Source organism: Melospiza georgiana, chromosome 3, assembly GCF_028018845.1.
Source record: "Melospiza georgiana isolate bMelGeo1 chromosome 3, bMelGeo1.pri, whole genome shotgun sequence".
In the NCBI taxonomy this organism is placed as follows: Eukaryota; Metazoa; Chordata; class Aves; order Passeriformes; family Passerellidae; genus Melospiza; species Melospiza georgiana.
The window spans coordinates 27202905-27223304 of record NC_080432.1 but is presented as its reverse complement, the minus strand read 5'-3'; the positions used below and the strand labels follow the sequence as shown (position 1 = coordinate 27223304).

General features: G+C 39.5%; 1 long non-coding RNA gene across 1 annotated transcript in view; it reads right to left on the bottom strand.

Annotated features, from left to right (window-relative positions):
• The window catches only part of LOC131080881 (uncharacterized), a 49131-nt gene extending 32728 nt beyond the window's left edge, over window positions 1-16403 (bottom strand). Inside the window, exon 1 of the long non-coding RNA XR_009114227.1 lies at window positions 16319-16403. This is a non-coding gene — a long non-coding RNA (uncharacterized LOC131080881). The remainder of the gene's footprint in view (window positions 1-16318) is intronic.
• Window positions 16404-20400: the final 3997 nt, after the last annotated feature.

Below are 20400 nucleotides of genomic sequence, written 5' to 3'. Positions count from 1 at the left end.
TTGGGGAGCCTGTTCAGTGCCCAATCCCCTCTGGATGAAGAAACTCTTGTAATAGTCAACCTAGCCCTCCTTTAACTCTGTTTCATGCTGTTCCCTGGGGTCCTATTAATGGTCTGCAGAGAAAAGATATCAGTGTCTGCCCCTCCTCTTTCCCTCACAAGGAAGTTGTAACTGCAATGAGGTCTCCCCTCAGTCTCCTCTTGTCCAGGCTGAACAGACCAAGTGACCTCAGCCACCCCTCACATGGTTTCCCCTCAAGGCCCTTCACCATCTCCAACTCCTTTGGGTCGTCACTAACAGCTTTATATCTTTCTTATATTGTGGCGCCCAAAACTGCCCCTAGGACCTGAGGTGAGGCTGCCCCAGTGCAGAGCAGACCAGGACAATCCCCATCCCTGAGCAGCCAACAATGCTGTGCCTGATGCCCCCCAGGCACTCTATGCTGTTGTTTCAGGCTTTGAGGAATAAGTAACAAGATAAAAGGGTCTGAGTGTAAAAACAGAAACGTATTCTAAGCCTCTGAAATTTCATCTAGTTGGAAATCAAATTTGATGCCTACCCAATTCTCTCCATAAAGTTCCCTAAGGCTCTAAACCAGCGAATGCCTGCACACCATCTCAGACCAGATATTTGGGGCCAAGCTCTTCCCTTGAAAGTCATCTTGACCACTGCTCTCACCTGTCTTCCCTCACCTGGGGAGAGAACAGCAGCGATCATCAGTCTGTTTTCTACACTTTATTTCTGGTTTGTAGGCTGGTTTCCTCTGAAATAAGCGTTTCCAGGAGTTTGAGCATTGAGTTTCTCTAGACCAACACCTACAGAGACAGAAAAGGATTAGCCCCAGGGCTGGCTGGACAGGAGAGATCTTTCATTCTCTGAAACAAGCCTCAGGCAAACAATCACTGCTTCTGGATGTAGCAATTGAGTCTTTCCCCAAAGCACATTATGGTCCTCCCATCCCATGACCCCCTATAATGGGAGTAAAAGCAACAGCAACCTTTTACTTCTCTTTTTCCTAGGAGTACCAGACACTACAAAGGCCTTTCCCTCTGTGCTGTACTTACACCTACCTGATCTTTCAGAAAGGATCCAGTGCTCACCTTTGACAAGCAAAGTTATTCATCTTAATGCAAAATCTGCACAGGGATTCTCAAATAATCTAAAAATTGCACATACACACAAAACCTGTAACATCTAAACATTGGCACCTAAGCCTTCACCCAAAAGGCTCCTGAAGCATTTTCCCAAGGTATTTATTTTTCTTTTCTTGGTAACTACATCTTGTCATAAATATGAAATGGAATATTGGTAACTTCCATTTATTAATTCATTATGGCATCAAAATTGTAGGGTTTTTTCTTCTTTTTTACTTCATATTATCCGATCACAGACTGCAACAGCACAAAATACAGCCTTTATTCTTTATTTCATTCAATATAGTAAGTATTCTGAGTAGTCCTTACTGACAATCTGATTTCTCACAAAGGAGTATTTGCAAAGTGAAAGATGGATATTCTGTGAAATATTTTACTTGTCATCAATTTTGTGTTCTTATATCTCAGACTGAGACACCCTCTGACAGATAGGTTCAGTCGCCAGAGGAAACACTAGCAGTTCCTTTCTCAAAGGCTGGACCACACTGCTCCCGTGTGGTTCCTGAGGAAAACAGAACAGGCTGAAATGACTGTTCAACAGAGAAACTCCTCATCCCCTGATTCTGTAAATCAGGTCCTTCATATGTTTCTTAGATGGCACTATGCATTCTCTTGACACCTGACACAATAAAAATGACAGTGGCAAATTTCAAGCAGAGGGTTTCTGAGGTTTTTTTAAGTCCATTGTAATATTAGTGCTAGTACATAGTTCCTTTGAGTAGCTCAACTCTTGGTTATTAGCACATGGCTAAACGTTTCACACCAAAAGTAAAGGAAGAACTCTGCACCTGCTGTGAAGATCTCTACAGATGGTAAAATCAGGTATTCTGGAATCAGAACCATTAATAGTAACCACAACAGAAAAATTGCCTGAATAATAATTGTATGCTGACTAGACTTGTTCTTCAAATATGTGTTAAGACCACTAGCATTTCCTGTAAAGAGATGACATTTTCCTTTGATTATTACACAGCTAATTTTACATTATTTCAGTGGAATCTTTTCCCATTGATCTAAATTGTTCCTTCATACCCAAACAATATCTGCAAATAGACAGTGAAAACAGCTGTTACTTTTCAGAGTAAAAGTATTTTTTTGACCTGTTTCATCAGAAAGGCTTGCCTTCCTCAAAGCCAAACTCAAAAGCTATTTACCCTTATCTGGGGGACATGCAGACAGAAGAGGCGGGAGGTGCGGACTGAAAGAGACCTAAAAGAAATAATTCCATATAAAAACAAACCTTTCAGAAGAAACCTCAAAGAAATCCCAAAAGCTACTTCTACCCAACTCCCCCTTTCCCCTTTCTATGGAAAACCAGCAGACTGACAGCTGATATAAATACAGCAGACAAGTTCAGCATGAAGGAAAGAAGGAACAGAAATTCCTATTGAATTGTGGAAGCAACAGCTATCCCAGAGACTGTTACTGCATCATCTCAGATTGCTTGCAGGCCCCATTTCAATTAAAAAAGATATTTGTGAATCAGACAGAAATGTGGTATCTTAGAACAGAATCAGAGGATCTGTCAGCATTCTGGAGAGTTTACTTTTAACATGTACCAGGCCCTAACCACATGTACACAGAGAACAGAGCATAATGAACACAGACTTAAAAGTTCCAATGGTTCACAGGCCCTCAAAAGGGATGAACAGCTCTGTAGAAGATGTTATGGTGCATCAAGCAAATCCTCCTTAGTTCACACAGTTATTGACCCGAGACATCACAATTATTCCTTCAGAGCCATTAAGGGTCAAATGTGTTAATCCCACTGCCAGCACAGATTATTTGTTACACATTTTAGTGAGTAGGATAAGGAGGATGTTATATGGGAACTGCACGCACTCCTCATTTGGAGACTACCTCTCGCCAGCCTTGATACCCAGGGCCTTACATTACTGACAAGACACAAGGAGTGGAAAAGGAAATCAGGGCAGCAGGGAGAGGTACAAAGCCACCAGAAGGCAACATGTCCTGTTGGGACAACCCAGCTGCTCTCCTCCCCAGGCTGACTGGCACAGAGCTGGAGAAGAGACATTTTCATTTTAAGTGCAATATGCCCACAAAGCACACAGAAACAGCTGCATCTCTTCATTCCCTCTGCTACAGGGAATCACCCTCACCAAACTTTCCACTGGATTGCAAGGAAGTGTTTTTGTATTATTTTGCCTCTGCAAAAGCCAGTGGCAAGTGTAGGCTTAAGCAGAGACAAACCTACAGCTGGACCAGCTGAGGGAAGGAGGTGACTGCAACACTCAGCAGCCCTTGGTGCAGCACTGCCAAATTGCCAAATCCACAAAAGCTAGCATTTAACTGCAGGACATTTCCATGTGCCTTTCAGACCTCTTGGATGAGCACAAAAATCTCTCCGCCTATTCTAAAAGGTTTGTGCACATTTTTCATGAAGAGGCATACTTGCACCCACCTTTGTGGGCAGCACCTTAAGGAAGCAGATCATTCCAACTCCAGGAGCAAAACCCACAGTAAAGAAATCAAGTCTTCATCAGCCTCTGACAGAAAAATGCTGATGTGTAGTAGCTGTGACACAGATCACATAAATCAGCATTTCTGAAGCGACTCCTTTCTTTCCAGTGCCAAAGTTGTCATAACTATCTATTTCAGACTTATTAAATCTCCGTATTGGAGCTCTTTGCCTTTTCTTACAAAAAAACAAAACAAAACACACAAACAAAAAAACCACACAAGAGCAAGGACAGTCAAGGTAGGAATTGCTTGAAATGCCTAAAAATATTTTATAACTATTGTTTAGGTCTCTCAAATTTACCCATGATTAATAATCTCCTGAAAAAAGGTATGCTAAACAAATTTAGGCTTCATTGGGATGATTATTTTCTACTGAACTTGCCATGGTATTCTTCCAGAAAGCAAGGACACAAAGGGAGCTATGCAGCAGTGGAGGTACCTCAGTGGAGGTACATGGAAACTGTGCCTAACTCCAGAGCCCACCAGCTGTGAAATTCTGCCCTTGGAGGCAATATGCAAAATATTGGAGGCAGTAAAGGAAAGGATCCCCTTAACACCACAACAATATTCTTGTAACACAACGTAACCCAATCTAGCACAGCTGCAGTCTTCTGCATCATTCCTGTGGCATACAGATGCCCTTTAATCATGGAATAAGCAAAGAGGATATATATAAAAGAAGCACACAACACGAAGATGAATATAAACCATTTACTGCATCATCTCTCAGAAGATGCAGCAAAGAAGTGCAAAAGACTACCCTGAGGTTCCTGCTTTGCTTTGCTACTTGTAAGCTGCAATTCCTCATTCCCCAGCAATGCCATTTGTTACCTCCACTCATGTTGTACATTACTCTGTCCTGTAGGATATACACTTATATGCTAATATATCATTAATATGATAACACAGGGCCTCATTTCCTTGCAATTTCTTAATACTCTGTTGGAAACAGCTGCACTGCAGCTTCTGTTAAATTGTTTTCCAGTAGCAGAATACTTCCACAGAACAGGATAAAGAAAAAATAGTGTCTTCATTTGGGGCTTAAACTGGCCTCGAAAATGTCATCAAAATATTGCTTAAAAAGTGCATTTTTGCAAAACGTGGGAAAACTCTTCAGTCTTTGGATTATTCATTTGGGGGAAGGAGAACAGATTTTGGCTATGTACAACCTCAAATTGCATGCAAGCCAAACATTTATCATTTCCTTCAGAGATAACTGAGTATTAGAGAGACTGTGAGGGAGATGGGAGGCAAAGGAGGAGAGAAATACAGGAAGACAATATTTTTAGTGTACACCAAACAAAATTTTACACTTACTTAGTTTTGCATATCATTAAGGGAAAGGTAAATGAGTACTGCAAACCTCTAAGTAGGCTATCAACCTGTAAAGTCAAATTTTATAGCAGCACCAAAACATTTCACAGCTCCTTAGTAGTGTCAGTGGAGAAACTGGATTCTCCATTTCCAGCTCCCTTTGTAAAGACAGTGAAGCTCAGATTCAGCAAACTATTTAAACTACTTAAGCATTAAGCAAGAGCATTATGTCAACTAATATGTATGCAAGATGTCAGAAGATTTGAGTTAGGCATGCCTTGAAAATATTTTTTTTAATAAATATCACTGAATTGACTGAGAACAGATGTGAAGAAAGAATAAATACTAATGTGGGGGCTATCATCCATTTTCCCCACAAACCCACAAATCCATAACTGTACCCAGCCACACTGGGCAAACAAAGATTTTCTACTTGTTATGATCAAGAAATTCAAAGCCATCTTTTTTGTGTAACTGCTCTCCTGTGATGGGAGGAAAATTCTTTTATGCTTTTATCTTGAATTCAGTAAGTCCTGTGAGAGGGGATTGTTTACATTTGGCCAAATGTTTTCATATTTATGCCAATTTTAAAACCATGGATTTGTTCTTTGCAGTGATTATCAATGCTGAGATGATGACCAGGTTTTGTGTTATTCTCATCTACTTACAAATATACCTAAGGTTTCCACCAAAAAATTTCCTTTAAAAGCTGCAAGACAACATCTTTTACATACAATCCAAACTGAATCTAAACAGAGGTACTTGGAAAAGACCTTCCTCTGTGGCTACCATTATTCACAATAAATGTATTCAGTTACCCTAGATGGCAAAACTAGAAACCAGATTGCAGCTTTATATTCAAAAGCCAGTCAAGCTCATGTCGCTATTCATAAAGTAATATGAACATCAGTCCCAGGTACATGCTGTTGGGAATGCTCAATAAAGACTGACACTTCAGATGCATTTTTAGTTGGTGAAATTAAAATAGGGGAAGGACACTCAAAAAGGGCTGCTCTATGCCTGCCATTCCCTATTTCCTCTTGGAAAACTGAGTAATCACAACATTTTTCCCTTCGCTTTCTAACTATCTCAGGTTCCTGGGCACAGACTGATTCACAGGTCTAATCTCAGCACCACAGTACCAGCTACAGGAGCACATACAAACGTGCCAGGGCAGCAGACACTTCAGCATGAGCAGAAACCAAAGCCTGTGAGCAGCCCCCTTGACTTCACAGGCAAGTGGCCTGAAGGAGCAGAGCTAAATGGCCATAGTTGTCTTCAGGATACAGGTAAAACTATGACACAGATGTGTAAAAATTAATGAGTGTAACAGCTCCCTCAGATGTCACTCAGTCACTTTCATTACTGGAAGGAGTCCCTTGCTGCTCTTATCTACAGAACTGTTTCCTGGTCATCAACTTTTATCATGATATAGCTACCTTAATGCTGTTGGTCACAGAAATCACCTGTCGGGTGCTTCTTTATGAAAAAATGCTGGTCAGCAAGTTCTAATTTCAGACACTGACATCTGACCATGTCATTAGCATTATATTCCCTCAGCTCCCTCTTGGTGAGCACAGGACACATTAAACTGGTGCCACAATGACAGAGCAGTTGGAAGATCCCATTCTTCAGAGCTTCTATATGACTAGAAGTGTCTTCCTTGGTTTTGTCAGATGCTAGGGGCAGGCTGGTAAAACTGTTTCCCCAGGACACTCACTTCTCTGGGCTGAGCACAAAAAATGGCTTGATTTGAGAGGTTTTCCTGCCTTCTCAGTTGATCAGAAATTCTAAACAATGCATGTTGTTTCAATAACTTTAATCTTCCCTTTTAGTCTTCAAGAAGCCCCAGAATAGAAAACAAAAAAGGACAAGAGGGAACAAAGACAAGAAAGCAGAAATTGCACCTCCTCTCTAGAAAACCACTTCAATAGAAAGATTTCTGGTACACACCAATGTCTGCACAGCAGGCCCCACTGGCTAGAAAGTATTGTGTGCATAAGGCCTCAGAATAAATGTTTCTTTATAAAATGTCCCCAAAGAAAGTAGACTACTGAAGTAATCACTGCATCAAGAGATTTTCTGCAGGATTTTCTGCTTATCACTCCTTTTGCCAACCAGCCCAAGTGGTTTTAATCTCCCTTTTCTCCCTGTCACAGGACATAAATGTTTCCACCACAAGTTCTGAGACTTGAGTGCCACTCTGAGCTGCACAAAGCAGATGCTGAACTGACAAGTTCACTGAAATTTCTACCAAATTTCTGCGAAATGCACCCATAAATAAAGTCTGTCAACACTTGCTGTTCTACACTGATTGCCAACATCTCACTATTCTCAAAATAAATACCTCCTACAGATACTTTTAGTTGCCTGGAGTACTAGATATTTAAATAGAAGTTAAAAAATACAATCTCAAACATGGATTGATGATCTTTACTCACTCCTAAAGAACCAAAATCCATCAAACAGGTATGAAAGATCAAATCAAAGCCAGTTTCTATCTGTTTCCACTGCTGGCCTCAGTGGCCTTCAAACAGCCACCCATTCTGCTTTAAGTTATTTATTACAGCTGCTTTATCATGCAGTAGTGCCTTTCCAGGTTTTCTTAAATTCCAGGCAGAGGATAACTCTTCCATTATTTCTTGTTTCTAAATGTCTGAAAATCAGAAGCATGCAAAAACTAACTCAGGTTACATAAAAGCACTGCTTTGAGTAAAATTCAAGCAGAATAGAATATATATATATATTCCATTTCAAAGCAATTGTTTTACATATTTTAATTATTTTTTAAGATAATAAGGAAGAGTTTTAAGGAACAGCAGCATTCTCTGTTGGTTATAAACCATCTGGGCAGGTTATAAAATAGACAGGGAAAGCACACATTCCCCCCCCAACACCAGTTCATGTCTCAAACCAGGTATCAAGTGTCCTGACACTGTTACAAACAGGCACACTGACACTGAGTTATCACTCTGAGGAGCAGTATTTCACTAAAGGTGAGTAACTCTGCAGTGCAGGACTGCCTTTACCCAAGTATCACTCATTCAATGGTACTTGCATTACTAATCACCCACACAAGCTTTGCAATGAAGGAGAAAAGCAACAAAACAGTCAAGAGTTTGCATTTTCTCTGTCTAGGGGCTCATCATACACAGTATAGTCTACCCCCTTCCTATTACCAAAGCTGTGGAGTTAAGTGCTTGCAAAGTCATCTACGACAGTTATGTCTGCATAGAAAGAGGTGATTTCTGCCTGCCAGCTTTTTAATTTAAGGTATTGCAGACTTTAAACTGGGCTCAGGCCAGCCACTGACTATCAAACATTCTGAGCAGCCACAGAACCATTTCAGAGAGACTCCTCAGCACACGTGGAAAGACTTTTACAGTACAATCCACATTCTAAACTCAACCATAAAAGTTCAAAAACACAGTTCCAGTTCAGCTGCTGATAGACAAATAGGTCCTCTCAGATTAATCGGTCGCACTCAATTGCCCCAGTGTTACTTCTAAAGCCAAACTGAGCACTAGCACAAGCCAAAGAGACTTTGCTACAGATTGTGCCATTCCCAGCCCTTAACCAGAAGCTCAGAGGCCAAAATCCCATCTCCAGCAAGAAAGGCACAAATATTCAGATTTCAATTCTTATCCTTCCACTCTTATCCTCCCATTTGATAAAGCACAGAACATCATTACAGTCGTCTTTTCAATGAAAGGGAACATTTATTTCAGACATGCAAAACCAGGCAACTTAATTATGACCCTTCTGATGAGACAGTTCCTAGATTTTCTATCAACATGTTCCCAAGCCCATTCCCAGGGGAACTCAGTGGTAACATGAAGAGCGTGACCGTTTATTTGGCTTAAGGAACACATTAATTTATCTGGCTTATAGAATTTAAACATCTGACGAATGACAGTGTGGTTGATTTTATTCATCAGCTAATTGCTTTGCCACCTGGAGCTGCAGCTTTATATATTCAGCTTATAAAAGATCTGAAAAGGATCTCAATTATTCTTTAATTTGTTCCTTGAATTTAAAGTAGGAAAATCTGGCTTAATCAAACATTGTCTCAATTCTATTGGGATATGTCTAGTTACCTTATAACAAGGTAAGCTTTCATTTAATCATATGATATGATAATTCCCCACTTTCAAGCCAAGTATCCTCTTAGTTACAATCAATTTTCCACTGAAAAAATAAACATTGTCTCTTTACTGAAATCCCCGCAGAGAAAAATAGTCCTTTCAAAGCAACTTGCTGTTAGTACAACCACCCTAGGAATTTTTGTGTTGGAATTCATTAAATCCCCTCATTTAGCCCTGACGGGTAAATTGTGATATCCTGATTTTTCAGAAATGACTTTTCACACACAGGATGGTTTTTGGCATAGTTGAAAAAGTCTGATAATGAGCATTTGGGCAGAATGGTGGGATAAGCAAAATCTGGGGGTTAGCTTTTATTTTGCTGTATAAAACAATTTTGTGTACCATCCTCTGAAAATTGACTGCCCAATAGTCTTTGTACTTATTTTGACAGCAAGTAACAAAGGGGTAAGAAGACATATCAAGCACAATGTAGCTTTTCTTCAAAATACAGTAAAAATTCCATGTTTCCATAAGAAGATAGCACTAAAAATTATATAACTGGGTCAGAGCCCTGCATAGTCAATTAACATTCTCCCATAACTGCACACCCCAACAAAACACTTGCCAAACTAGTCCCTTTGCACACTTTCCCAGAGAAGCCTAGATCTACAATGAGTTTTAGAAAGACTACAGGAGAGATCACTGGCAGCCTGAATGTCTGGGTGAGGGCAGTACTATAGAGTTTGCTACTTGGAAATAGCAGCTTCATTTAGGAGGCTTAAGATGCCATCATATGGAATGTGTAAAAAACCTAAGCGTGTGTTTGCATAGGAATAACTGAAAAAGAATAAATAAATAAAGAATAAAGAAAAGAAACTGAATAAAGAAAAAAGAAAATGAGGAAAAGGAAAAAAGGAAAACTTGCAGAGGAATTGCAATGAATTTGAATAGATGGAGTGCTGGTAGATACCAGACTTAAGGAAGACAACAAAAATGGAGTGCAAAAGTTAGTCTTGCTGGAAGAAACATCCTTCTGATGAAAACAGTGTGACAGTCACTGGAGAAATAATTAGACAAGGAGATGATAATGACTTAAAAGCAAATTATTTGTACCAAATCCCAAAATACTCTGGAGCCAGAGGCAAGAAGGGATAAACTGGCCCTGCTAGTGCTTATACAGGCACTGAGAGCAACTCGTGCTGTAGGCAGAGCACTGAGGACCTGTAACACTGGGCCACAGAAGGGTCAGTAGCAACAGCAGCAGGAGGAGATTGAATGAGGAAACAAAGCAGCTGACACAGCCTCATCAGGGCGGTGGAATCTTTTGGCCAGGTAAACATGCTTAGGAAAGTTCTCTGATGAGGAAGACAACAAAAAAAGTGACCCAAGAGAGGAAGAAATGGAAGATTTACCTAATATGATACCTATTTTGCACCTCTGGCTTTGATAACATATGGCCCTGCTCCAATTGTCTTTCATTTGCATAGGAAGCTCCTGATTTTGCATATCTGGAATTTCATAGTTCTCTAATACACACTACTGGCATTAACAAGAGTGATTTATAGCATTAACAATAGACTGTATATTAATTGCTCTCACGTATTCTTTTTAAGTTTGTTCTTAGATTTGTTCAATTTGAGCAACTGAGATGCACTCGGTGTGAGCAGACACTGATAAAGTATTTGGAGGACAGGATTTACTTTTGCTGAAAGTAATTTCTCCAGAAATTCAGATTCTCACTCTCTCTGGAAGACTTTGCAAGCAGATGGAGATCTGCCGGACATAGCATGAATATAAATACACAATGATACTTGGAATTCAAAGGCCATCGACTTGAGTAAATACTCTAGAAGAAACTTGGGATTTTTGTCATGAGACAAGTGTTTCTGTATCCAAATGTTTTGCTCTGGAATCATGAGGCAGAGTGGAAGTATTCAGTGAAGGAGCCTGGTATTTGGCAACATTTCCTTGAGATCTCCCTGGAGCTCTATTCTGTGGGAATGTCAACTTTGTTCTCCTCTAGCATCTGACACACATATGAGGTTGAAGCAACAGCTGACTTCTCAATCAGCTTTGTTCAGTGAATTCAAACAACATTTTTAGCACTGAAAAAGTCTTTTAATCAGGCTTATTATGGCTTCAAACAAAGCTGAGTCTTGGATGTTCTTAAGCTACTGTGAATTCCCAGTCTGTTTACTCAGAATTTTGAGAGAGGGGCATATTTCTAAAAAGAGGGAAAAAAAATTTCCAAGGCATCCAGACATATTTTTTGCCTTACAAATTTCAAAGACTGAAATGTTTCCTCAATGCAGCATGTGATTTATGTGTCATGCAACCCATAAACCAAACCATAAAATAGCAAACTCTGAATTCTAACAGGTGGAAAAGTCACAAGAAGAATTTAGACTTAGGCAGTCTTCAAAAACTACATTTCAAGGCAATATCTGAACAATTAAAAACATGCAACATGAGTATACTATCGCTAAATATTCATTCTTGCTTCCCACTGAACTTGCCTTTTCTGCCAAGCAGAGTAATGCAATTTGACCTACAAAGCATCACAGAGAACAGAAAGTGATAAGGTCGGCCCTGGCTTTTACACAGTGCCAGCATAAGAACAGAGAGGGTTTTTTAAGAGTTTTGTAAGAGTATAAAAGTACTATATCCAACAAAATTACTCCTGGCACATATCAGAAATACCTACCAGATACTTACAACTGTATAGCACTATAAAGAACAGAAATGAAGTATCCTTTGCTACAGCTTTATCATCTACCAGTGCTCCACCCACATTTTGAAAAACTGCCAGGAGCCAATCCTGAGAGGCACATCTATGTCATGAGGATTCATATGTTTGCATATGCTCACCAAATACAGATATCACATTTGGAACTCAAGTGTACTCCTCTGGCCTATTCCTATTCTCTGATTATGAAAATAGCACGGGACAACAGTAGCCCCATTAGGTTTTGGCTAACACCAGAGAGGCAGTCCTGGCCAGGAAGCAGCATGTACCTCATTCTCCCAAACATATGTCAGCAATCAAGCAGAGCACTCAATTAGAGCTATTCAGTGCTCTCCCAACTTTTCAACAAATATTTTTTTCTTTTCTTAAAAAATACCTGCCCATGGAAAACACATGTTTAATGGGGATTTGGGATAGCACTTCCCTTATTAAAAAAAGTATTTTTTTTCATCTTCTAGCTTGTGTTCCTCTTTTTTTTCCTCGTCCTTTCTCTCTTGCCTCCAACACCTAATAGAAGTAAATAAGTTCACCCTCCCCAATTTTTAGAAATTGAAAATCCTTGAAAGAGTTTCATTAAAGAAAAGAAAAAAGATTAAGGGTGGGGGGAAGAGGTAGAGAATTAAAATCAAAATAACTTGTGGAACAGATCTTTTTCCCAAGTTTCCAAGCACCGCCAGAGCAAGCAATACTTCCAGGCTCAAATTAAACACCACTGCCAGTGGCAACCTCCTCTCCCACTGCTCTGCCTGCCAGGGTGCAGCCAGCTCAGCCTTAGAGATCCTGACAGTGCTGGCAGGAGATGCTGGGAGCTGAAGGCCCATGGAGCTTGAACATTTTTTTAAAAAAACAATCATTCCACATAAAAGTAGAGACTTAGTAGTGGGATGCAACTGTATCCCTCCGTTCTCTGAACTGGCTGCTCTCTGATTGAACAGACTACTCTTCTCTTAATTTTAGTATAGCCCAATAATATCAATAGTGTAACTGTGAGGGGTAATAATAAACTAATGGTATGAGAACAACCTCATCAGTTTCTGTTTAAGCTCAGAGTTCCTGTCTGCTCTGCTGCTTCTCACACAGAAGACATGAGAAAAGATAAGGAGAAAGGAAGAAAAAAACAACTGGGAAAAAATATCCAAATTTTTTCTGCCAACCTCCTATCGCAGCACATGCAGACAGCTTTCCTACCAGCAGAGACACAACTTTAATTCCTTGCACAGCAGTCTCATTAAAATGGACACTACAGCTAGAATTTCACAAATGAATCCAGGTATACAGAGCTCAGCACCAGATTCTGCTGGGCTGATCAGAGGAATTGATAATTCTTCCACCACTCCTCTTTTGAGAGATACTGTTATTTCAAGCTTAACAAACCTGTCTTTCACAATAATTTAGTGCCTTCCCACTCTTACAGAGGAATGGATTCATCCCTAAAATAAAGCAGCACAGGAAAAAAAAATATATTATCAAATGAGTTATTTCCAGTAGAGGAACACAGTTCAATGAATTCAAAAATCTCTTGAAAAGCAAATGTTTATTTTATATCTACCTCACTGTGGATCTTTGTCAGAAACCTTGTAAACCCTTGACAAGGTAAGGCTGAAGACTGTGGAGGGAACATAATCTAAAAAATTACCTCTATCCTAGAGAGAAGAACCCAAGAAAGACTAATAACCATCTTAGCTAAAGCAATAGAAAGCAGAGAGTTGGAAAGGCAATGTTAGTGCATGCACAAAAGTCAGGCCAGTATTTTGTAGCAGACAATATGCCAGCAGAGAGCACAAAACTCATAATTCTCATACTATACAGCTCAGATCCATTACATTCATTTGTGGGTGTGATATTATTAATTAAGTGGAACAGAGGAGTGGTCAGGGAACAAAGGAGTTAAAATAATGAGACTAGAACCTGCACAATCTACAAATGGATAAAATGGATAAAAATTAATCTATGCCTGATTTATTCTCAACAACAAGCTTCATTTTAAAGATAGCTGAAATGAGGCAAATCCTACCCTAAGATACAATGTAAAAAGAGCATTTGTCTTTGTTGTTGGATGCTTGCAATATAAGCCGAGGAAAGTAAAAGTTGTGACCAACTCTTGGACAATAACCTCGAAGACAGGATACTGCCATATGCTGGAAGCATTTAAATAGCTACTTTTACATGATTTGGAGGTGATCCAAAGTTCAGTCTCCCACCTCCCAAAGCAAAGGCATCTGTCCTCTGAGGTAATTTCATCTCTCTCTGTTGACTACGTTCCATTTTGCAAGCCCTGCTTGACTACTCAGAGATTAATAATAATAATAATAATAACAATAATAATAATATCAGTACTTAGAGAAGGCATGGAATGGCTGAGTAGCTGGTTTCATCTTTTTTTCAGTCCTCTCAGAGAAGATGTCTCAATAAAAAAATTCCAACTCCTTTCCACTGCAATCTAAACTCACTTGGATTTCACCCCACAAACAGGGGAAACTAAGCTATCATTTCAGCAGTCCACACAAGCCTAATCTTGCAAGATAGAGTTCCCTGAGATCTGTCTTGCCCTAGCTTTACTCAGAGCAGTACCCACACTGTCTTCAACCTTGCTATGCTTTCTATCACTGCAATCCCCTTCCCAAGGAGTCAGATTCAAATACTCCCAGGCATGGGATTAGTCAATTGTAGAGTTCTCTCTCATGGTAAGCAACAACAGTGATACTGCTTCAAGGCTTTAATCTAAAACTGGAAAGATACTGTAGGGAAAAAATCTCACCTCTAGGAAAGGAAAGTATGTCAGAGAGCCCTCAAATACACTGCTGAAAATGATTGTGGCATTCTGTAACATTAAGATTTAATTTTACACAAGTCCGTTGGTTTTCTCTGATGTGGATCTTCTCTTCAAACTATCTGTTGATTAAGTTAGTAAGAAAACCATTATTTCTTCTTAATTTCCATATACATGGAGAACATAAAGACAAATGTCATGTTTCAGCCCTTTCCTTAATTTCCACAGATTGTAACCAAAGTCTGAGAACCTAATTTTCCTCCAGCACATTGGGGTAAAAAAAAATAAAAATCTAAGGTGGTCACACTTAAGTTAATGGAATTGTACCCATATAAAACTGGTTAAAATAAACTGAGCCCTGAATCAGATTTTCAAGCTTAAACAGACTAGCAAAAAGGTCATGCAAATCACAGTCCATGGAATGTATGCAATAGCTGCCTCATCAAACCAGGATGCTGTGTAGAGATAACATGACACTACAACCATGTACTCAGTTACAACAATATAGGCAGCACTGTAATTATAATAATGACCTCCCAGAGCTATTGTGTCTTTTAATTAAGCCTTTAAGAGTAGGCATTTGCCACTTAATCCTAACTCACTGTATCTACTGCAGCATATCATCTACATTTTCACAAAGAATTACTGTGTCATATTTCTGTCAGAAAGATGAAAGGGAATATTTTAGTTCAAGTGGCATTTACAAAATGAAACCATATGAAATAAGTGGCCCATAGATGTCCTTTTAACAGCACTTCAGACCAAGTAAATGCTTCTGCTCCCTTTCTTTCTCCTACTACTCTGCTTCTTCCCAGAGTAAACTGGGAGAAAGCAGGCAGGAGGGGCTACACAGAGCCAATATCACACCTGATTACATGGATGATAAAGCTGTGACAACAGATTTGAACCAGAATACAGCACACAGCAGCAATGCCACAAACTTACTGTTTTCCAGTTGCGTTTAACTCTTTACCACTCTTCAAATACAAACCAGCAAATAGTTTTAACTGGTGCCCACCAGCTCTGTCTCTGCTTTCTCTGACTGGGGAAGCTTTCCTGAGATCCCTTTCTGTTCAAAAATATTCTCAGCTAAAGTAACGTACAGTGCAAAGGAGTGCCATTATGTTATTTTCAACACCATTAACAAATTGTCAGGGGTATTTTCTAATAATGGTTCTAATAATAAGGAATTCTTTCCAAAACCATGCAAGTAATGCAGAAGAGTTTGAAGAGTTTCTGTCTGTTGTTTGAATGGAACCACTGTTAACTCAGACATAGGGACACTGAGCAGCTCTGTCAGTTCTACATGACTTTAACAGACTCAAAGGCACCGCAATGAGAACAATTTTCTGCTTGTTTATTTGAGGGATTCTTATTCTAACTATGGAAACCTGACTCGGCCCAATTTCCACATCTTTTCAGTGTCTTCTTTGATATGAGTATTTTCATTCCACTATACTATTTGCCTCCATCAACTCAAATATCACATCCAAACAGTTTGATGAACAAGAAGAATTAAATCAAAACCTATGGAAGTAGTAGGGGAAGTTAAAAGTGATCATTAGCCCCTTGTGTATTTCTGCATCATCAAAAAATACTTTCAACACTGCCTTGCCATTGCACACCAGAGAAGAAACAAAACCAAGATTATTTTAAATTTTCGCCACAAACAGGGCAGGGTCTTTTAATCAACAGTCAGCACCAGCTTAAACCATGCACTCTGATAACAGCAGCCTTTCCAAAAATCTCCCACAGCCCAGTATCTTACCAGACTTGGACATCTTCTCTGAGCCTTCTATTCTTTCTCCAAGCAAGTACATTCAGTTACTTCCTTGGCTGGCCTGTAAAATACTGAAAACAAAGCATTGTTTATATTAATATGCTACCCAAAAGACATATAAACAAAACAAAACAAAAAAAAATCTTTTTTATCTCCAGGAACATGAATTTCTCTTCTGCAAAATTCTACTGTGTTATTGTCTTTCAGAGTTTTGTCATGCTTGTTCTAGCCCTTTACTAGATCTTTCATGAGCCTGAAAAATACTCACTGTTCACATCACAGGATAGACGTCAACTACTGCCTTAAGTTTCTTTCTTTCTCCTTTCCCTTCCTTTCCTACCCTTTGCTGGAGTGTTAAAATCGTATTACCTTCCCAAGCTGATCTCGCTATTAATCCTCAATGGATTACTAGAGCATGAGAGAAACTGATGCTGAGTGGCTCTTTTCTGCCACTTCAGGTGTAAGTAATACCACTATATCAGGTACACAGAGGCAACCTCTTAGCAAATTCTAATCTCCTGCCCACACACCATGCAAGTCTAGTGAAGTAATCAAGGCTGACACTGACTGGTAAAAACTTGAACAAAATTACTTTGCATTATAGCACTCAATGCTTTATTCATATTACAAACAAAATTTTGTACACACAAGTGGAAAGACTTGCTGATAAACATCTGTTGGCATGGACAAACTACCTGTAGAAAAATAGGTGTTTGAATGACTAAAGGTGTTTGAAATGGTTGATGAGCACGTGTGGTTCTTTTCTGCCACTTCAAGAGGAATTGCTGTATCAGATACACAAATGCAACTTCTTCTCTTTGTAAGTAATTCAAGCTGTCCTAAGGCATTCAGAATGGTCTACAAGTTGGCCTATAGACAGCATTGTCTGGTGGGGCATCATTCAAAAATGTTTATAGAAAGCTGGCTTCTTTACTAGCAAAAGCATAAACAAGATCTTTTATTTTGTGACTGGATTGAGGATCAGAAGGGAAATGACAATACCTTTTTCATTCTTTGGCATTTAGCCAAAGGAAAACAAAGATCAAAATAAAACTTCCAATATTTCTGCTCAGTACAAGATTTTGTAGTACTCTGAAACTGTTCGGTTTCATTTTTTTATTAACTCCTTCTTATGGGCAGATAATTTTTAAATTAAAACACTTTAAAATATCTGAAAGCTCAAAAGAAAATACTCTGAATTTCTCTAAATAAAAGGCATTACTTCAACATTTCAGAGAGCTTCTCTTTGTGTTTCTGCTTTTAAAGAATGATCCACCACCTTGTGAGGATACAGCAACGTGATAGACACATCTCAAATTACTTCCCTAAGGTGAGAGAAAGGAGGTTCAGCCCTAATGAACGAGCCCTCTTGCCAACACTTTTGCATATCACCCTTAACCAGACCCTTCTCTCCAGGCTTGATGTGAAAAGGTCACTGGCCTTTTATCTAGAGAAGATAGACCCTTCAAAGTCCAACCAGTTCTTCATTTCATCTGACACCAAAGCAACAACCTCTGCTTCACTGCTACGAGGCAGGCACCTCCAAATGCCTGATCACACATCTTTCTACTACAGCTTGACAGGCTTACAGTGTGAAGGATGTGTTAGAGCTCATTCCATTTGGAAAAGAACATCTTTGACTGATGAAATTGTATCTCTCTCTTTAAGTAATTGAAAGCTCTTCATGACAATTAGAATCATATCACAAAACTTGTCATGGATTTCAGCAAGCTTTGGATCAAGCTCATATCTACCAAATGAGACTGTTTGGGTTTGATTTCTTTAAGGAATTTAGGTTGAGAGCGCAAATGTTAAAATAGGTTCAGGCAGCATGACTGACATGCTCTCATACTTCCATACCTTCCCCACACATAGACAATTACACCCCTTTTTAGAACTTGTTTACAAAATACAATAGTACCTTATTAATAAAAATCTAATTTCTAAGCAGGATAGATTTTTTTTAACACCACTAGGCCGAATCAATCTTTCACATACTATTTCTGATCAAGCTCAGAGACAGTTTACTTGAAAGTCATCCCTGAAATGTGAAATGGCTATCTTTACAAAGATGTCTGAAATTCTATTCTCCCATTGTAAATAACCTTATCACAACAAATAACCTTATATTCCCTAGAAGCAGAAGGATTCCATGATTTCTTTGTTTTTAAAGATCTTTTTCCTACTATTTTGGGAAAAATAGCACCAGGAATTCAGTTGGTCAAACCTTTCTGACCACAGAAGTATCTAGCTCCTAAAGACAAAAGGAAAGAAAAAGTCCAAACTAAGCATATGACTAGTAGCAAGAAATTGAAAGATATATTCAAATCCAAACTCAGCATCAAGTTCAAGCCATCATGGATGGGTAGAAAAGGTGGTGCACTTTTGCTGAGGAGGAGAACATAAAACCTGTGCCTTGTGAAAGATGTGCAGCTCACCGGTGACAGCAGAAAAGGTGGGGAATGGTTCTTCACCCCCAGTATTCAATAGCACACATTGTTATACACAGAACTGCTCTTGTTGAGTCTGCAGTGAGCCAACTGGAAAGCAGACAGAAGCAGGTACTGATATTACACCAGAACATATTGTCACTGCTAGAGCCAACACACCGTCACTGAAGGTGCCAATTATCCCCAAGTCACTGATACATTATTTTTTTTAATCCCAAAGAATGATCTTTTGCTGGAGGCTTTTTCACACCCATGACTGAAGTATCCCTGGTGGCATGTTGACTAATTAAGAGCAAAATCCATCTCTTGATGAAATAACACTGCCACTGAAAGAGATTTCTACAGTTAGGGAAAAAATGTTTAATCAGGCTAGGAGGAGCAGCATCCTAACACTTGCACTAAGCACGGGAAAGAGGTCTACAGCTAGCAATTAACAATGATGAAAAGGACAGTGATTTAAAGCATATTGCCATGACATTTTTATCAAAGTAAATGAGTTTGCTAGGCCCAGCGGCTGCATATGCTTATTGTCATTTAATGTTTGGATAGCAACACATCAGGCACTGGGTATCAGGAGGTGCCGAATTTAATAAGTCATTTTGACACTGGCGTGAAACGAACAAATCAGCATTCTGAGGAATGTGTTCACACTCTGAGCAGACAGGCAGACATCCTAAGCATGTGAGGTGACACCAATCAACAAAAAAAATGGGAGGTGGGAAAGAAAGGGAGTGAGAGATGAAAGCCAGGAGAAGAAACAGGCAGCGATACTCCGATGAAAAACTAGCTCTGTCCTGTCTGCTGGTCTGCCTGGTTGGTGTCAACAAGGCAAATTTCTTTTCACTAAGGCTGAGATACACTGCATATCTTGGATGGCATAAATCTCATGTATTATTTAAGCCCTACATGGATTATCTCAAATGAACTAAAATTAATGTCATGGAAATCTTTCAGGACTTTTCATTGCTTTAGCGGCAATGCAAAATTCCTGCCACGTGCACAGTTAATCAGAGCTTGTTTTTTAGCACAACAAGGCTGGCTCTGCACATGTACTTTGAGAGCCTCTCAGACACTTTCTCCCTGAAGCCCAGAGGAGTTGTGCCTGTGTGAGCAAACTAAGGCTCTGGCTTTTGATGACTTTCAAAGGACCTGCAGCAGTTTTGATCCCAGCTCCTCTGCCCTCTGCAGATTGGCTGCTCATTCTGTCCCTCGCCTTCCAACCCTATTTATATTCTCTTTACCTCAGGGTATGTCTGCAGTACAGAGGTACGTACCTGAGTAGCTATAGAACTCCCCGGCTCAAGTGCTGCTGTGGATGTGGTTGTGTGGAGCTCAGCACAGACTAATTTACCCCACTGTCCCTAATTCATTTAAAGTTACTTTAACTAGGCTTACCTGACCGACTCACTCCCCACCACGTCCCTGTCCTCACCTCTTCACTTCCAAATACTCAATATTTCACCACCAGTCTTTTCATTATGTTTGTCTACTTCTAAACTAAGATTCAAAACCCAAAAGAATTGTTGATACAAATTCAACAATCCATTCGCAATTTGAGATTTATCTCAAACTGTGCCTTAACAGGGCTGACAAATTTCTTTTTCAGCCAGTCCTGAATGC